At 40.9% G+C, this 21391-nt stretch overlaps 1 protein-coding gene across 1 annotated transcript in view; it reads right to left on the bottom strand.

The window, feature by feature from the left end:
• The window catches only part of LOC139381262 (zinc finger matrin-type protein 4-like), a 151213-nt gene extending 130655 nt beyond the window's left edge, over window positions 1–20558 (bottom strand). Inside the window, exon 1 of the mRNA XM_071124728.1 lies at window positions 20375–20558. The gene's annotated coding sequence lies outside the window, so the exon portion shown is untranslated. The remainder of the gene's footprint in view (window positions 1–20374) is intronic.
• Between the last annotated feature and the right edge of the window lie 833 nt (window positions 20559–21391).

Below are 21391 nucleotides of genomic sequence, written 5' to 3'. Positions count from 1 at the left end.
CAAATTGAGTTGGATTATGGAGTATGTGGTATAGGCCGCGTTAGCAGTGGCAGGTGTCACTCTGTCAGGCTTGCTGGGCTATCATGTAGTGAAGGCTGAAACGCATAAAAAGTGCACATCTACCACAAGATGAGGTGAAGCTGATTCAGGCTACAGCTTGTGTTAACATGGTGGCCCTGAATGTGTAGCACAGTGAGGAGATTTTGGCTTTGGAAAATCTCCTGTGAATGTACCGCCCCTGGTGGGAAGACTGAGGGAAAGCATGACAGAGTTATTTAGAAACTCTGCTTTGTCCCAAGCTCAGCATTAAAGCAGACCTCCGGTTTAGTGGGGATCAGGAGTGTGGGAATGGTCAGATTTCTCAAGCTCAGCATTAAAGCAGACCTCCGGTTTAGTGGAGATCAGGAGTGTGGGAATGGTCAGATTTCTCAAGCTCAGCATTAAAGCCGACCTCTGGTTTAGTGGGGATCAGGAGTGTGGGAATGGTCAGATTTCTCAAGCTCAGCATTAAAGCCGACCTCTGGTTTAGTGGGGATCAGGAGTGTGGGAATGGTCAGATTTCTCAAGCTCAGCATTAAAGCCGACCTCTGGTTTTGTGGGGATCAGGAGTGTGGGAATGGTCAGATTTCTCAAGCTCAGCATTAAAGCCGACCTCTGGTTTAGTGGGGATCAGGAGTGTGGGAATGATTTCTCAAGCTGTGACTTTATACGTGTTTTAGTTTTTTATATTATCCATCTATATGATTATATTAATCCATTGTCGTGTTTTGTTGTTTTTCTTCTCTTTCTGTTCTATCTAGTTCTTTGCTATTAAACTTATTGGTCCCTGAAGGAAGGAAGGTCAAGAAGGTCTACAACTGAATATGATGATTTAACATGGAAATCAAACAATAGGAGATCTATGGTTTAATAGAAGGAAGTGATGTGTTCTGTAAAGTCTGTCCAGTTAAGTATATTCATGTACCAATATTGTGTAATGTGCATTGCTGATCATACTGTGTTTATTAGTATTTAGAAGTGTAACTTATATGTAGTGGGAAACATCATGTGTATAAGCTTATGAATTTAAAGTACTTTTGAGTGGATACAAGAAAAAATCATTTTGCCTTGTGCAAATGTGCGAATCACTCCTCTATGCAGTGTGAGAAGAGGGACTGGACAGCTATGGTAAATTAGCAGCTGATACCGTATGTGGGAGTTACAGTATGTGCTGGGTGGGAAAGTATATGTAGAGCTTTCTGTAACATTCAGATTTTAGTCAATTTGCTTATGACACTCCTGGTGAATAAACATTTGAAATTCACTGAGAGCAGTTTTGTCTCTGGTTCTATTAAGAGGAACATTATTAGAGATAGAGCACAAGATTTATCTGTCTAACAAAGCCTTCCCCTTTTAGTTGTTTCTGTCCTAACCATGTAACCACACAGAATTAACTCTGTGACAATGTGGAATGAATGCGTCAAAAATAGATGTTTATCCATAATATGTTGAATTTCTAAGGGAAACTATGAGATCTTGTCGTGATAGGCTTTGGATGAAAAAGTGGAACAGTAGAGGAATAACAGTATGTCTAACCCTGTCACGCCCTGGCCATAGAGAGGCTTTTATTCTCTATCTTGGTTAGGCCAGGGTGTGACTAGGGTGGGTATTCTAGTTTCTTTATTTCTATGTTGGTGTGGTTCCCAATCAGAGGCTATCGTTGTCTCTGATTGGGGATCATATATAAGTTGTCCTTTTTCGTTTGGGTTTTGTGGGTAGTTGTTTTCTGTTTAGTGTCTGCACCTGACAGAACTGTTTTGTTTTGTTCAACTTTGTTATCTTGTTGCGTTGTTCAGTTTAATAAAAAAATCATGAACGCCTATCACGCTGCGCTTTGGTCCGATCCTCATTCCGATGAGAGACGTTACAAACCCTTTACTGCTCTCTCTATCCTAACTGACCGGGTTGAAATTACAGTGCCTTCAGAAAGTATTCATACTCCTTGACTTATTCCACATTTGTTGTGTTACAGCATGAATTAAAAATGGATCAAAGGGCTTTTTTTCTCACCATACACACAATATCCCATTTTTACGCCTGAAATTATTTAGGTTTGCCATAACAATTGGGTTGAATACTTGACTCAAGACATTTCACCTTTCATTTTCTAAAAACACAATTCCTCTTATGGGGTATTGTGTGTAGGCCAGTGACACGACCACTCAATGTAATCCATTTAAACCCAGGATGTAACTCAACAAAATGTGGACCTTATATTTATATATGGCAATTTAATTTACCACAGATCGACTCCAATGAAGTTGTAGAAACATCTCAAGGATTGTCACGACTTCTTTTTTTTTTCTTTTTTTTTCTTCTTTTTATTTTTATTTTTTTTACCCCTTTTTCTCCCCAATTTTGTGGTACCCAATTGTTGTAGTAGCTACTATCTTGTCTCATTGCTACAACTCCCATACGGGCTCGGGAGAGACGCAGGCTGAATGTCATGCGTCCTCCGATACACAACCCAACCAGCCGTACTGCTTCTTAACACAGCGCACATCCAACCCGGAAGCCAGCCGCACCAATGTGTCGGAGGCTACACCGTGCACCTGGCAACCTTGGCTAGCGCGCACTGCGCCCGGCCCGCCACAGGAGTCGCTGGTGCGCGATGAGACAAGGAGATCCCTACCGACCAATCCCTCCCTAACCCGGACGACGCTAGGCCAATTGTGCGTCGCCCCACGGACCTCCCGGTCGCGGCCGGTTACGACAGAGCCTGGACTTCGGTAGAAGTCGTTGCCTATCCTTGTTCGGGCGGTGCTCGGCGGTCGACGTCACCGGCCTTCTAGCCATCATCAATCCATTTTTCATTTTCCATTGGTTTTGTCTTGTCTTCCCACACACCTGTTTTCAATCCCATCCATTACCTGTTGTGTATTTAACCCTCTGTTTCCCCTCGTGTCTTTGTCAGAGATTGTTTATTGTCAGTGTAGTGTTTATTTGTATAGGTGCGCGACGGGTTTTCGTACACATATTTGTTTGTATTAATTTTTCTTATTAGTGTTATGGAGCATGTTACTTGGACATTTATTAAAAGACTCCATTTTACACTCCGTTTGACTCTCCTGCGCCTGACTTCCCTGCCACCTATACACACGACTCTGACAAGGATGATCAATGGAAACACGATGCACCTGAGCTAAATTTCGAGTCTCAGAGCAAAGGGTCTGCATATTTATGTAAATAAGGTATCTGTTTATTATTTGTAATACATTTGCCAACATTTCTAAAAACCTGTTTTTTCCCCATTAAGGGAAAATGTGTGTAGATTGATGAGGAAAAACTGTATTGTATACAGTATATACATATATATATATAAAACATGTATTTAATACATTACAGAATAAGGCTGTAACATAACAAAATGTGGAAAAAGTCAAGGGGTCTGAATACTTTCCAAATGCACTGTATACAGTGAGTTTCCCTTGCGGGTCATTACCAGTTAAAGGTGTACGCTCCAGGATACATTCCCCTCAGTTTCCCTTCCTCCAATCCTCCAATCCTAACCTTAACTGTTAATTGGTAAAATATAAAACTGAACCAAGATCAGCATCTAGAGACAACTTTACCAAACACACCCTCATGAAAAACATTTAAATGGTATTAATATTAATTTGCATATATTTCTGTTAATTCCCATGGAAAGTTGTGGTAACAGAATCAGAATTAGTTAGGTAACATTAATAAATAAGATGTTTTATTTACATAATAATGCTTATGTGAGATATTTGTGATTAGGGTGTTTTCTTTTGGATAATACTGTTGGCAGTTTGCAGTTATCCCTTCTCTGCTAGGGCTTAGTCACTAGGGGCCCAGAGAGGGGAGAGGTCAGGCTTGTCATATGTCAATGTATCTGTTAAACCATGTGATGCTATGAAGAATGTCAGAAGGGGAGGAGGACAGAATGGAGGCTTGTCTTCTTATGGGAATGTGTCTGGAACTATTGTATGTCCCCTCTGAGGTTGCCCTTATCTTGACCTTATATGACCTAAGAGGCTCACTGTCTTTTCTGATCTTGTCCAGGAGGGGTTGTATTTGAGATGGGAGTATCTAGAATTGACAATTGATATATGCCATTGGATGAGGTAATGGTTTGGTACTATGTTGTACCAAGAACGAGAAAAGGACTTTGTTTAGGAGACCAAACTGAACGATAATTTATAGCTAATGCTATCTAGCTATGGGATACTCCTCTTTCAAGTAAAAGATTCTTTGTGTAATGTTCCTAAGATCTGTTATTTGTCATGTGAGTTGAGAGGGGTGTGTCTTGGCTATAAATGATACTAAGAACTGTTTTGTAAGCACTCTCAGAGAATTAATTTATAGATACTGAATTGATCTGAGAGTCACAGGGCTATGGTGAAGCTCATATATAATTAAAGATGGACTTTATAAAATAACTCTGATTTGTGTGTGGTTTGCTCTCTCAATGTTTAGTAATACAGGAAATTACCACGACAAAGTTACCACCTCTGAATATTCCCCAAAATGTGCAACCCTACCTATACTCCTGGATTTAAAAAAATGATCTCCAATTAAATTATGTTTGATTCCAGGGCTAGGCTTAATCTAGTTCGGGGAAACTGGCCATAGATGTTTAACCCAAATATGTGTTCGGTCAACCAGCCTGTGGAGGTATGGAAGCATTGCCTGATGTGAACCATGCCTCGAACAAAAGGGATCTCAGAAGACCTAAGATTAAGATTTGTTGAATTGAATAATACTGGAAAGGGTTTCAAAAGTATCTCTAAAGGCCTCGATGTTCATCAGTCGACGGTAAGACAAATTGTCTATAAATGGAGAATGTTCAGCACTGTTGCTACTCTCCCTAGGAGTGGCTGTCCTGCAAAGATGACTGCAAGAGCACAGCGCAGAATGCTCACTGTGGTTAAGAAGAATCCTAGAGTGTCAGCTAAAGACTTACAGAAATCTCTGACAGATGCTAACATCTCTGTTGACGAGTCTACAATATGTGGTGGACATTGAGGAGGTCCAGGGAGAAGACAGCCTGAGAGGAAGACAACCAAAGCTTTAGTTTCTAGACTATCATTTCACAGATGTATGTTGAAAAAGTTTTTGGGAGAAGCGATGAATCATTGTGGACCATTCAATATTCCTTTTTTTTTGTTGTGAAATCATCCCATGTGAAGAGTCAACTAATTTAATTAAAGTTCAATTCGTAACTAAATAAAAAGTGTATTTCTATTGGAAGTATTTAATCATTTGCAATTATGTCTACTTATGATAAGGTAACAGGTTTATGTTTCCATCTGATATGGTAAATATATCCAATGCAAAAAACATCTACATTTAAATGGTATTCATATTCATTTGCATATATCTCCGTTAATTCCCATATATTCCCGTTAATTCCCATATATTTCCGTTAATTCCCACTGAAAGTTTCCACCTCTGAATATTCCCCAAAATGTGCAACCCTAGTAAAGACCATAAGCAGCTCATGAGTTTCAAGTTTGGGGAAGCTTACAATGTATTCTAACATTTCTACCGATCTGCATGAAAAGTTATTATTTTTATATGCGCATTTTCGCAGAACAGTTTCATTTCAATAATAATGTTTTTGTTTCTCAAAATCATTGTCACGTATTTCATCATAACTTTTTGATGTAACAATTCAACTAAGGCCAGAGCTCCACCCTCTGCCATATGGACACGCTGATACACTGTGGTCCCCATTGGTGGCTAAAGAAATTAGCGCACAGAACTCAGAGATAGCCTATAGGCCAATGCAGCAGTAGTTCCATCGTCAACTAAGTAAAATACGTAGGCCTAAAGCCGACAAATAAAAACAGTAGAAAATATCATGATGAAAATGCAGGTTCTTTCAATCACATTCATCTCTCTACTGCACCTGTCTACATCCCTTTCTATCTGTCTTGAATTTACCTATTGCTGGTCAAGTGCAATATTGTATCAAATCATCAACTGGATCCAGCCCGAAGTTGTCTCTAGCGAACTTGCAACATTGTATCAACTAGCTTATTCCGGGTCCTCAGAGTTTCCCCGCACCAGTGAGTTCGGAACAGACAGCTGTTTTTTATGACGTTTCCACTGGATATATGGGATCATCAGATCATTATATTTTGCTCTTTCACACTGAGGCTTGGTGATTATCGAGGCCGGGAGTGTTGGAAAGATCTTTCAAATACTGAGGAACTATAATTTGCAATGGATGTAAAAAAATATATGTTTTTAACTGACTTTGTTTACAATGTGTGAGGTGAATTTAAAACATCTGAGAAGCTCAGCTTATTAATGCTGGACATGGTAAGTTAAGACTAGAGGTCGACCGATTAATCGGAATGGCCGATTCATTTGGGCCGATTTTAAGTTTTCATAACAATCGGTAATCTGTATTTTTGGACAACGTTTAGTCTATTTTCTTTTTTACACCTTTATTTAACTAGGCAAGTCAGTTAAGAACACATTCTTATTTTCAATGACGGCCTAGGAACGGTGGGTTAACTGCCTTGTTCAGGGGCAGAACGACAGATTTTTACCTTGTCAGATCGGGGATTCATTATTGCAACCTTCCGGTTACTAGTCCAACGCTCTAACCACCTGACTACCTGTTATGCGAGGGCAGCAAGAAGCCAAGGTAAGTTGCTAGCTAGAACTAAACTTATCTTATAAAAAACAATCAACCTTAACATAATCACAAGTTAGCTACACATGGTTGATGATATTAATAGTTTATCTAGCGTGTCCTGTGTTGCATATAATCGATGCGGTGCCTGTTAATTTCTCAGTGAATCACAGCCTACTTCGACAAACAGGTGATGAGTTAACAAGCGCATTTGCGAAAAAAGCACTGTCATTGCACCAATGTACCTAACCATAAACATCAATGCCTTTCTTTAATATCAATACACAAGTATATATTTTTAAACCTGCATATTTAGTTAATATTGCCTGCTAACATTAATTTCTTATAACTAGGGTCATTGTGTCACTTCTCTTGCGTTCCGTGCAAGCAGTATATGCAGCAGTTTGGGCTGCCTGGCTCATTGCGAACTGTGTGAAGTCCATTTACTCCGTAATTAATTTGCCAGAATTGTACATAATTATGACATAACATTGAAGGTTGTACAATGTAACAGCAATATTTAGACTTAGAGATGCCATCCGATAGATAAAATACGGAACGGTTCCGTATTTCACTGAAATAATAAACGTTTTGTTTTCAAAATGATAATTTCCGGATTCAACCATTTTAATGACCAAAGGCTCGTATTTCTGTGTGTTATTATGTTATAATTAAGTATTTGATTTGATAGAGCAGTCTGACTGAGCGATGGTAGGCAGCAGCAGGCTCGTAAGCATACATTCAAACAGCACTTTCATGTGTTTGCCAGCAGCTCTTCTCAATGCTTCAAGCATTGCGCTGTTTATGACTTCAAGCCTATCAACTCCCGATATTAGGCTGGTGTAACCGATGTGAAATGGCTAGCTAGTTAGCGGGGTGCGCACTAATAGCGTTTCAATCGGTGACGTCACTCGCTCTGAGCCTTGGAGTAGTTGTTCCCCTTTCTCTGCATGGGTAACGCTGCTTCGAGGGTGGCTGTTGTCGATGTGTTCCTGGTTCGAGCCCAGGAAGGAGCGAGGAGAGGGACAGAAGCTATACTGTTACACTGGCAATACTAAAGTGCCTATAAGAACATCCAATAGTCAAAGGTACTGTATATGAAATACAAATGGTATAGAGAGAAATAGTCCTATAATTCCTATAATAACTACAACCTAAAATGTTTTACCTGGGAATATTAAAGACTCATGTTAAAAGGAACCACCAGCTTTCATATGTTCCCATGTTCTGAGCAAGGAACTTAAACGTTAGTTTTTTTACATGGCACTTTTACTTTCTTCTCCAACACTTTGTTTTTGCATTATTTAAACCAAATTGAACATGTTTCATTATTTATTTGAGGCTAAATTGATTTTATTGGTGTATTATATTAAGTTAAAATAAGTGTTCATTCAGTATTGTCGTAATTGTCATTATTACAAATACATTTTTTTTTTAAATCGGCCGATTAAACGGTTTCGGCTTTTTTGGTCCTCCAATAATCGGTATCGGTATTGGCGTTGAAAAATCATAATCGGTCGACCTCTAGTTAAGACAATCAGAAATCAGGAATGCGCCAACACACGCAACCAGAGATCTGTATATAAGAACGAGATACTCATGTCTCCACCCTAACAATGCGAGTCATTGTCCCAAAAGAAGAAAGGCAGGCGACAAGCTTAGGTCTGCATATTATGCCCATAGAAACACATTGGGCTTATACTGGACAGATTTTGGCGAGAGTGAGCCCTCTCGCTTCACCTCTTCCTCTCTGCATCAGAGTGAGCGAAACAGCACCCCTCTGTCTTAATATATGTATCTGATATGCCATACTCTTTTTGACCAAACAGCATCAGATACATGGTCTACTGGTTAATTTAGCTTGTTCTGACAATCGGTTTGTATTGCTAGTAACGTTACTCTATGGATTGGGATTATAGTTCATTTTGTACCTAGCTAACGTTAACGTGACATGTCTAAACAAAAGATCCCAAGCTAAAGCTTTCTGTTAGCTAACATAAACTCACGTAAACTTGTACATCGCCTTGATCCGTACAATTGCCCTTATTTTAGCGCCCCAAAAACGTAATACTTCCAGATCAACTGTAATGTCAATACCATTGTAAAGCACAATTTCTCCCTTTTCCAACAAAATCAATTACATGACCTTAACAATGCCCGTTTCTGCATAATTAAAGCAGGCAATGAACCCCATCGGGTCTTTTTAAAAATGGCGGGAGGGGAAGCGAAACTAATGCGTGATAGTGAGAAGGAGAGATGTCGTGTGGGAAAATTGCTTTTTTTCACTCGATCTGTCCAACTTATCACCTTATCGCCTCTAAAATGTAAATAAAACACTATAAAGAGTTTATATAATGTGTCATTACAGACCTATTTGAAGGTTTGTATCGAATTTGAATCAGGTTTTTAGGGCGGTGCTAAAGTGATCTTAGAAGTAAACAGCGGCTTTGAGATGATGATCGCATGCAATGATGACGCAAAAAAATGACTAGGTTTCCCCCCCGTTTTTACCCCCGTCACTGTCCATTTCTTGTTTTTAAAGGATGAGAGAAGTGCTACACCTGGTGGAGAGAGATTGTAAGACAGAAATAGTTGCTTTATGCGTGCTGTATGTTACGACATGACATGTCCCGATGTAACGTTTTCTCCAATACTATAGAGCCATTACCATGTCGATCAACACTTGAATAGAAACCTAGTTCACACCCCCGATTTTGAAGTCAACACAGTCAACACAGTCCCATTAGTTTTCTTTGTAGCCTTTCTTTGAAAGTTCGCAGTTACGCACATTTGTACGGAATGGGGTGAGTTTACGTAACTGTAGTTAAAGTTAGCTGAGGTTAGGTGGCTGGCTTGCTAGCTAACATTAACTTATGTGTATGACGTGTGTGTAACGTTAGTGATGTTTTCTCAGAACGCCATTTCGCATGGATACTTATGTTAGCTAGCTAACATTGAACCAATTGGTTAACTTTAGCTAGCTATGACAATCGGTTTGTATTGCTAGTTAAAGCTTGCTGTTTGCTAGCCAGCTGACGTTAGATGGTTGGCTAGCTACAGTACCTAACATTACCTGTATGAACTGTGTGTAGTGATGTTCTCAGAATGGCATTTCGCATCTATTGTGTAATAATGCTAAAATATTTGTATCTGGAATTTGTCTTTCAGCATTAACCAGTAGAACACGCCCGACTCTAATCCACCAGTCATACAGTCATCAAAAAGAGAGATAGCAAGCAAAGGCAGCAGCGCAGTCATCAACTACATGCACCATTTCTTCACCAACTACGGAGTAGGGAAAACACATGTGGACCTGAATTGTGATAACTGCAGGGGCCAAAACAAGCACATGTTTGTGCTCTGGTATTGTGTCTGGTGGACCATGCTTAAGCTCCACCACAATCTGGACCTTCACTTCTTGATCACAGGCCACACCAAGTTTGCCCCCGACTGGTGCTTCGGCCTCATTAAGCAGCACTTCAGAAAGACCAGAGTGAACACTTTGTCTGAGATTGCTGGTGTTGTGAAGGACAGCACTGTGACAGAGGTCAACATCAAACAGCTGGTTGGACTGGAGGATGGTATGGTGCTGGTGGAAAGCTATGGCTGGCAACAACCCCTGACTCCGTACTTCAGGCCGCTGCTACAGATCAAGCAGTACCAACCAGCACTTCAGGTAAAAAATGATTTCCAGTGTATGAGGTTTTTCTTATCTAAACTTGGGAGGTGAATTGATGTTGTGCAGGGTTGTAACGTCTTGATTTTTTTTGTAGTTATTCCCTGTTTTACAGCTTCGATGCTCTGGAGGCTGGTGTTGTCGCCAAGGAGCGTTTGGACTGCCAGGACCAGGTTTCAGCAGCTGCGCAACGCTGACATCCTTCCTCCCATAGATGGTCTGCCTGTAAAAGCACCAACTGGACTGGACACAGCTGGACAAACTATATTTTTGACAAGATCAGGAATTTTGCGACTAAGAGGCTATAGACATCACATGCCCTGCACCAAAATCAAGGGCAGGACAGAAACAGGCTCTCTGAATATAGATTCCCTTGTTCATGAGTGGTTTGAACGGACCAGTCATCAGCACTGTCTGCAGTGTCTCTATTCACATTACTCTCCTAACACATATGTTGATGCTACTATTATTGTTTATCCTGCTGCTCAGCCACTTTACCCCTGATTGTATGCATATAACTACCTCGTATATCACTGATATCATTATTGATATTGTTCTTGTACATACTGTATATTTTATTTATACTGACACTATTTCTGATATTGCTACTATGCAAGTAACCATTTGGCTGTACCATTTACACCTTCTGTTGAGGCCATCCACTTAGCTAGACTTAGCAAAATATTGATACATAAAACGAATATTGATGTGTGGTCGTAACATGATTTTGTGACATAGCACAACAATATCAACTGTATCAAGTGTCCCATGATCTGTTTATGTACTGTACATGTGCAACAACAAAAAACTCAGGTTGCATGGCCTTAACTTATGTATGGAATACTTTGTGATAAGTGCATGTGTAACAGTGTATATAAAGTATGCTAATGTACTGGTTTAAAGGCATTTGGGCAGTGGTACAAATGCAGGCATTTGGGCAGTGGTAAAAATACTTAAGTAGTTTTCTGTCGTATCTGTACATTACTATTTTTATTTTTGGCAACTTTTAATTCACTACATTTGCAACAAAAATAATGTACTTTTTAACTCGTACTCGTTACATTTTGTCCAAATGTCCAATTCACATACTTATCAAGAGAACATCCCTGGTCATCCCTACTGCCTCTGATCTGGCAGACTCACTAAATACATATCTGAGTGTTGGAGTGTGCCCCTGGCTCTCCGTCAATAAAAATAACACAATTGTGCCGTCTTGTTTGCTTAATATAAGGAATTTGAAATTATTTATACTTTTACTCAAGTATGACAATCTAGTACTTTTCCCACCAATGGATGTATGTGGCTGGGGTTGGAAGCATTTACTTCACATGACCCACCAATTTAGACAAGTGTGTCTGGGTAAACGCCATCTAATATTCCTAAAAAATTATGTTTACTTGGATTTTTTTTGTTATTGTAGGCTACTACCACTTTTAGTCTTAAACTTTACTACACTACTCACTGTTTAGCACATGACATCACCTGTGAATCCTTAAAGACATGGGTGGGGCTGGCTCAACAGTGTGAACAATGCTGAATGGTGTAGACAAAGGAGAGCAGGTACCGAAACATTCAAAGGCCCTTTTCTCAAAAGTGAGTTTAAAAGTGTATCAACTTTCAAAGTAGAAAAATGTTCCCATTGTTCCTCAAAAATGCTGTGTATGATATTCCATTTTGTAGCTCTGAGTCTCTACTTTTATCCAACGTAAAAAATATATATATATATTTCAAATTTTGCTACATAAGACCGAATCCAGGTGGTGAGTCACATTTCTTTAATGGTTTTCCCCCGTTGCCCCTCCTCCCGGCAGTAGGGCCTGCTCCCCTCTTCTCCAGATATTTGAAGGCGCTGTTGTGCTGATTTTCACTATTTATCAAGCACACTACAGGCCACAGATGTTTTCATCCTTTGACCGCACATCTTGCAGACCGTGCGTCTTGGTGGTTGGGGTATTTGTTTTATTTTGTTATGAAAAGAAGCTGTTCCTGCATTCCAACAGATACAGTGCCTTGCGAAAGTATTCGGCCCCCTTGACGGAGATTTGTCTTCCAACAAGACAATGATCCAAAACATAAAGCAAAATCTACAATGGAATGGTTCAAAAATAAACGTATCCAGGTGTTAGAATGGCCAAGTCAAAGTCCAGACCTGAATCCAATCGAGAATCTGTGGAAAGAACTGAAAACTGCTGTTCACAAATGCTCTCCATCCAACCTCACTGAGCTCAAGCTGTTTTGCAAGGAGGAATGGGAAAAAATGTCAGTCTCTCGATGTGCAAAACTGATAGAGACATACCCCAAGCGACTTACAGCTGTAATCGCAGCAAAAGGTGGCGCTACAAAGTATTAACTTAAGGGGGCTGAATAATTTTGCACGCCCAATTTTTCAGTTTTTGATTTGTTAAAAAAGGTTGAAATATCCAATAAATGTCATTCCACTTCATGATTGTGTCCCACTTGTTGTTGATTCTTCACAAAAAAATACAGTTTTATATCTTTATGTTTGAAGCCTGAAATGTGGCAAAAGGTCGCAAAGTTCAAGGGGGCCGAATACTTTCGCAAGGCACTGTATGTTCTCTATTTTATAGTTAAAACAAAGGCACTCCACTAATGCAATTGATTGAACACTTGAATTATTTACAGTTAAACACAAACTAATGAAAATGCTTTTGTGATATTTGAAAAATATATTTTTCCTATTCTAACAAAAATATAAACGCAACATGTAAATTGTGGGTCACATGTTTCATGAGATGAAATTATCCCAGAAAATGTCCATAAGCACAAAACACTTATTTCTCTCAAATGTTGTGCACAAATGTGTTTACTTCCCTGTTGGTGAGTATTTCTCATTTGCCAAGATAATCCATCCACCTGACAGGTGTGGCATATCAAGAAGCTGATTAAACAGCATGATCATTACTCAGGTGCACCTTGTGCTGGGACAATAAAAGACCACTTAAAGCTCTGACAAATTGAAAACCCTAGTCGTTGACAACTCCATTACCCGCAGTATTAGATTTAAAACAAATCATCTCGCGATCATACACTGTTTCCAGGGGGCAGGGCTACCGACGTTAAGGCTAATCTGAAGATGGTGCTGGCTAAAGCTAAAACTGGCGAGTGTAGAGAATATAGGGATATTGTTATCCACGTCGGCACCAACGAGGTTAGGATGAAACAGTCAGAGGTCACCAAGCACAACATAGCTTCAGCGTGTAAATCAGCTAGAAAGATGTGTCGGCATCGAGTAATTGTCTCTGGCCCCCTCCCAGTTAGGGGGAGTGCTGAGCTCTACAGCAGTCTCACAACTCAATCGCTGGTTGAAAACTGTTTTCTGCCCCTCCCAAAAGATAGAACTTGTAGATAATTGTCCATCTTTCTGGGACTCACACACAAACAGGACCAAGCCTGGCCTGCTGAGGAGTGACGGACTCCATTCTAGCTGGAGGGGTTCTCTCATCTTATCTACGAACGCAGACAGGGCTCTAACTCCCCTAGCTCCACAATGAGTTAGGGTGCAGGCCAGGCAGCAGGCTGTTAGCCAGCCTGCCAGCTTAGTGGAGTCTGCCACTAGCACAGTAAGTGTAGTCAGCTCAGCTATCCCCATTGAGACCGTGTCTGTGCCCCGACCTAGGTTGGGCAAAACTAAACATGGCGGTGTTCGCCTTAGCAATCTCACTGGAATAAAGACCTCCTCCATCCCTGCCATTATTGAAAGAGATTGTGATACCTCACATCTCAAAATAGGGATACGTAATGTTAGATCCCTCACTTCCAAGGCAGTTATAGTCAATAAACTAATCACTGATCATAATCTTGATGTGATTGGCCTGACTGAAACATGGCTTAAGCCTGATGAATTTACTGTGTTAAATGAGGCCTCACCTCCTGGTTACACTAGTGACCATATGCCCCACTCATCCCGCAAAGGGTGTTAGTGTTAGTGTTACTAACATTTATGATAGCAAATTTCAATTTACAAAAAGAACGACGTTTTCGTCTTTTGAGCTTCTAGTCATGAAATCTATGCAGCCTACTCAATCACTTTTTATAACTACCATTTACAGGCCTCCTGGGCCATATACAGCGTTCCTCACTGAGTTCCCTGAATTCCTATCGGACCTTGTAGTCATGGCAGATAATATTCTAATTTTTGGTGACTTTAATATTCACGTGGAAAAGTCTACAGACCCACTCCAAAAGGCTTTCGGAGCCATCATCGACTTAGTGGGTTTAGTCCAACATGTCTCTGGATCTACTCACTGCCACAGTCATACTCTGGACCTAGTTTTGTCCCGTGGAATAAATGTTGTGGATCTTAATGTTTTTCTGCATAATCCTGGACTAAGGACCCTCATTTTATTACGTTTGCAATCACAAATAATCTGCTCAGACCCCAACCATGGATCATCAAAAGTCGTGCTATAAATTCTCAGACAACCCAAAGATTCCTAGATTCCCTTCCAGACTCCCTCCGCCTACCCAAGGATGTCAGAGAACAAAAATCAGTTAACCACCAAACTGAGGAACTCAATTTAACCTTGCGCAATACCCTAGATGCAGTCGAACCCCTAAAAACAAAAAACATTTGTCATAAGAAACTAGCTCCCTGGTATACAGAAAATACCCGAGCTCTGAAGCAAGCTTCCAGAAAATTGGAACGGAAATGGCGCCACACCAAACTGGAAGTCTTCCGACTAGCTTGGAAAGAGAGTACCGTGCAGTATCGAAGAGCCCTCACTGCTGCTCAATCATCCTATTTTTCCAACTTAATTAAGGAAGATAAGAACAATCCAAAATGTATTTTTGATACTGTCGCAAAGCTAACTAAAAAGCAGTGATAAATTCATGAACTTCTTTGAGGAAAAGATCATGATCATTAGAAAGCAAATTACGGACTTCTCTTTAAATCTGCGTTTTCCTCCAAAGCTCAGCTGTCCCGAGTCTGCACAACTCTGCCAGGACCTAGGATCAAGGGAGACACTCAAGTGTTTTAGTATTATATCTCTTGACACAATGATGAAAATAATCATGGCCTCTAAACCTTCAAGCTGCATACAGGACACTATTTCAACTAAACTACTGAAAGAGCTGCTTTCTGTGCTTGGCCCTCCTATGTTGCATATAATAAACGGCCCTCTATCCACCGGATGTGTCCCAAACTCACTAAAAGTGGCAGTAATAAAGCCTCTCTTGAAAAAGCCAAACCTTGTCACAGAAAATATAAAAAACTATCGGCCTATATCGAATCTCCCATTCCTCTCAAAATTTTTGAAAAAGCTGTTGCGTAGCAACTCACTGCTTTCCTGAAGACAAACAATGTATAGGAAACGCTTCAGTCTGGTTTTAGACCCCATCATTGCACTGAGACTACACTTGTGAAGGTGGTAAATTACCTTTTAATGGTGTCAGACCGAGGCTCTGCATCTGTCCTCGTGCTCCTAGACCTTAGTCCTGATTTTGATACCATCGATTACCACACTCTTTTGGAGGGATTGGAAACCCAAATTGGTCTACATGGACAAGTTCTGGATTGGTTTAGAGCTTATCTGTTAGAAAGATATCAGTTTGTCTCTGTGGATGGTTTGTCCTCTGACAAATCAACTGTACATTTCGGTGTTCCACAAGGTTCCGTTTTAGGACAACTATTGTTTTCACTATATATGTTACCTCTTGGTGATGTCATTCGGAAACATAATGTTAACTTTCACTGCTATGCGGATGACACACAGCATGTATTCGATGAAACATGGTGAAGCCCCGAAATTCCCCTCGCTGGAAGCATGTGTTTCAGACATAAGGAAGTGGATGGCTGCAAATGTTCTACTTTTAAACTCGGACAAAACAGAGATGCTTGTTCTAGGTCCCGAGAAACAAAGAGATCTTCTGCTGAATCTGACAATTAATCTTGATGGTTGTACAGTCGTCTCAAATGAAACTGTGAAGGATCTCGGCGTTACTCTGGACCCTGATCTCTCTTTTGACAAACATATCAATGCTGTTTCAAGGAATAGCTTTTTTCCATCTACGTAACATTGCAAATATCTGAAACTTTCTGTCCAAAAATGATGCAGAAAAATTAATCAATGCTTTTGTCACTTCTAAGTTAGACTACTGCAATGCTCTACTTTCCGGCTACCCAGATAGAGCACTAAATAAACTTCAGTTAGTGCTAAACATGGCTGCTAGAATCCTGACTAGAACCAAAACATTTGATCATATTACTCCAGTGCTAACCTCTCTAAACTGGCTTCCTGTTAAGGCAGGGGCTGATTTCAAGATTTTACTGCTAACCTACAAAGCATTACATGGGCTTGCTCCTACCTATCTTTCGATTTGGTCCTGCCGTACAAACCTATGCTCTCTCTAATTCTCTCTCCCTTTCTCTCTTTCTTTCTGTCTTTCTCTCTCTCTCTATGAACATTTGAACATCTTGGCCATGTTCTGTTATAATCTCCACCCGGCACAGCCAGAAGAGAACTGTACACCCCTCATAGCCTGGTTCCTCTCTAGGTTTCTTACTGGTTCTGGCCTTTCTTGGTTTTCCTAGTTTTTCCTAGCCACCGTGCTTCTACACCTGCATTGCTTGCTGTTTGGGGTTTTAGGCTGGGTTTCTGTACAGCACTTTGAGATATCAGCTGATGTAAGAATGCCTTTATAAATACATTTGATTTGATGTGTTTATATTTTTGTTCATTATACTATTACCTAAGACCTTCATAAACACAATCAAATAATTTATGATATATCATATATGAAATGTATGAATTACACTGTTAGAATGTTGTAGTTTAGTCCCAGTGGTTCTAGTGTGCACACATAGTAGGTCCAGTGAAAAACACATGACCCCTATGGATGAGCCCTATGGATCTATCAAATGCCTGTCCAACTGATTCGTTCTGGCGACCGGCCCTGGCGCTGTTGAAACTAAGACAACTCAAAAACCTCATGGAAACTGGAAATGTGTATTACATTACTAGTTAGAGCAGTGGTTTTCAACCGGTGTGCCGTGAGAAACTGAAACGGTGTACCGTGAAACTTTTACTAATTGTGATCCTTTTTTTGACATTCATATAAACTCAGCAAAAAATGAAACGTCCCTTTTTCAGGACCCTGTCTTTCAAAGATAATTCGCAAAAATCCAAATAACTTAACAGATCTACATTGTAAAGGGTTTAAACACTGTTTCCCATGATTGTTCAATGAACCATAAACAATTAATGAACACGCACCTGTGGAACGGTCGTTAAGACACTAACAGCTTACAGACGGTAGGCAATTAAGGTCACAATTATGAAAACTTAGGACACTAAAGAGGCCTTTCTACTGACTCTGAAAAACACCAAAAGAAAGATGCCCAGGGTCCCTGCCCATCTGTGTGAACGTGCCTTAGGCATGCTGCAAGGAGGCATGAGGACTGCAGATGTGGCCAGGGCAATAAATTGCAATGTCCGTACTGTGAGAAGTCTAAGACAGCACTACAGGGCGACAGGACGGACAGCTGAACGTCCTTGCAGTGGCAGACCACGTGTAACAACACCTGCACAGGATCGGTACATCCGAACATCACACCTGCGGGACAGGTACAGGATGGCAACAACAACTAACCAAGTTACACCAGGGAAGCACAATCCCTCCATCAGTGCTCAGACTGTCCAGAATAGGCTGAGAGAGGCTGGACTGAGGGCTTGTAGGCCTGTTGTAAAGGCAGGTCCTCACAAGACATCACCGGCAACAACGTCGCCTGTGGGCACAAACCCACCGTCGCTGGACCAGACAGGACTGGCAAAAAATGCTCTTCACTGATGAGTCGCGGTTTTGTCTCATCGGGGGTGATGGTCGGATTCGTGTTTATCGTCGAAGGAATGAGCGTTACACCGAGGCCTGTACTCTGGAGCGGGATCGATTTGGAGGTGGAGGGGCGTCTTGGTCTGGGGCGGTGTGTCACAGCATCATCGGACTGAGCTTGTTGTCATTGCAGGCAATCTCAACGCTGTGCGTTACAGGGAAGACATCCTCCTCCCTCATGTGGTACCCTTCCTGCAGGCTCATCCAGACATCACCCGCCAGCATGACAATGCCACCAGCCATACTGCTCGATCTGTGCGTGATTTCCTGCAAGTCAGGAATGTCAGTGTTCTGCCATGGCCAGCGAAGAGCCCGGATCTGAATCCCATTGAGCACATCTGGGACCTGTTGGATCGGAGGGTGAGGGCTAGGGCAATTCCCCCCAGAAATGTCCGGGAACTTGCAGGTGCCTTGGGGGAAGAGTGGGGTAACATCCCGTAGCAAGAACAGGCAAATCTGGTAGTCCATGAGGAGGAGATGCACTGCAGTACTTAATGCAGCTGGTGGCCACACCAGATACAGACTGTTAACCCCCCCTTTGCTCAGGGACACATTATTTCATTTCTGTTAGTTACATGTTTGTGTAACTTGTTCAGTTTATGTCTCAGTTGTTGAATCTTGTTATGTTCATACACATATTTACACATGTTAAATATGCTGAAAATAAACTCAGTTGACAGTGAGAGGACATTTCTTTTTTTGCTGTGTTTATAAGCATGACCTGTGGAATGCAGATGGAATTTTGATTGAGAGCACCAGTGTTGCTCAGATAGTACATTGAATGCAGGCACATGGATACATATGTGTCGTTGTTTCAAATCCAGTGTGCTCAGGCTGTATAATTTGAGGGGCATGCATCACCAACCAAGTCATTTGTATAATTTTACTTCGCCTGTGAGAATCATTAGCACAGGCAAGTCTGATTAGGCTTAGCTGTACCACAGCATATGCCATAGAAACAAACGGAGCGTGGCTTTTACAATGCAGAATTACCGCTAGTCTCTATCTCAAACCTTTCAAAACTAAGACGTATTTTACCAGAACTACATTTAGTTTCTCTCTGGCGCAGTTTGCAGGACTCTCTTAAAGGGGTACACACAAATCAATAATCATGAGTAAGGAACTATGAAACTAAGATAATAGTTCAAATTAACCCTATTTAATCTATTTTAAAAAGCATGGATCAGATTAGGTAAATGTCATTATCACTAAATAAATGAATAGTGACATTTTACGTCTGCAGCAAGAATTGTTCTCAGGTATACCACAGTTCAAAAAAGGTTGGACACCACTGGATTAGAGCACAACCTGAATGCAGAACACAGCCAGCAACATTTTGCAGTGTTGGATTTTGATTGGTGGTTGCCAAAATGGAAACGGGAAACACAAAATGTAATATTCTTCTGATTATTATTTGGTTTTTGGAGTTCCAACTGCAACTGGACACATACTAAGACACCGATGCCTTTCGAATCAACGAAAAAAGCATAAACAGGTAAAGGTTGGTCTGAAAAAAACTGTACCAGGTTTAAATGGACCATCAGATCAACGCGTCATCACAGGCTAGTTAGCCATGCCGATGGACATTTGATCTAAATCAGCTAATAGTGAATGTGGAGCAATCAGCCCGTTCAATTCACACTAATAGGTGGGTAAACCCTAAAACACATTACAAATATCGTTAGGCTATATGAGTTTAAAAGTGCCTAGTATAGCCTACCCTCTACATCACTGACTTCAACCATGCAAGATCTGACATAAAATCAATGGGCAAGTTCATTCCACTTCGAGAGCAACAGCGAGAGTCGGTTCAAACTGGAGAGTCCATCGTCACTCTCTCGCTTCTAGATCGGCTGCCACCATGCTACCTGTCATGCCAAACTATATATTAATTTCAACCGAAAATAGTCCACAGCTCTTCATACAGACACCTGCTGTACAACTGAAGAACGGAGCCAAGACAGCCAACAACACTGTCATAGGCTGCTGTGATTCACCGCATTGTAATGACCAACAAGCTCACTGACCCAACGTTGTAAAAATGCAACAATTCCTAAACTGTAAGGCTCTTATTAACCATTATGTTAACAATGACATACATTACTGCATCTTCTTATACCCATGGTTGTATATTCTAGTGGACATGATATGCTAATTCATCAATACCCTCTGAAACTTTCACTCTCACTCTCACTCACCTTGCTCTGGTAATGTTAACCTGACTCCCCGCGAAAACAACAACCCCGGTCCCGAACGCTTATCATCCGCCGGGCAGTGTAGTCACTTATGTTCGCTAAATCCGTTCAAGTTGAATAAACAGTCCTTAGGTTGTGCTTTCAATGTGCTCCCGCCACAGGTGAAACTTAAAAAATGTGTTGCCGTTGGTAATCTACCCCCTGGTTCCAATGTGCTCTGGCTGTCGTTTCTGTAGCCCAGTAGTGCGATTTGAAGATGCGCCTCTCTTTTCAAGCGTGGTCTCTTGCTCTGTACGGAACAGGCAAACCGCTCGGTTGATAGGCTATCATTCACCGGGAAACCGGAGCAGGAGAGAGAGCGAAACTAGAGCAGGAGAGCGAGAGGGCGCCCTCGCTATGGTGGATAGGCGGGAATGACATGCGCGCAGTGGGAGATCGAGCAAGTAGGGTAAGGTACAGTGCACCCACACTCGCAGGTGTCATTTTACATAAATAGCTCTTCGGGAATATTTCTTCTGAAATAAAGATCTATCTATCTATCTATCTATCTATCTATCTATCTATCCATCTATCTATCTGCATCAAGCTTTATTATACATTATTAAATTTGGCCACCTATGTAGATTATGTTTCCATTTTTCTGCTGTTAATGTGAGCTGTGTCTATCAAAATTATAGCCATGCATGAACGACAGATAGAGAGGGGGGTGGAGAGTATGCACTGACTTTTACATTTTTTAGGAGCATTTGCATTACATTTACTTAATTTAGCAGACACATTTTGGTTACTGGCCAAACGCTCTTAATCGCTAGACTACCTGCTGCCTGCCTGATCAGAGTACTTGCCATACATGCGCAATGCCTAATCATGTTTATCTTCATTTTATCGTCAGTAAAATGTAGGCCTAAACTATGAACAAAATACAGTGCAACACTGAATTTCGAATTTCGAATCAAATTAAGAAAACAAACGCTGATCTCGTGATTCTGAATCACAATCAAACATTATAAACATTAAACA

Source organism: Oncorhynchus clarkii, chromosome 23, assembly GCF_045791955.1.
Source record: "Oncorhynchus clarkii lewisi isolate Uvic-CL-2024 chromosome 23, UVic_Ocla_1.0, whole genome shotgun sequence".
NCBI lineage: Eukaryota > Metazoa > Chordata > Actinopteri > Salmoniformes > Salmonidae > Oncorhynchus > Oncorhynchus clarkii.
This window is presented reverse-complemented; position numbering and strand designations above follow the sequence as displayed.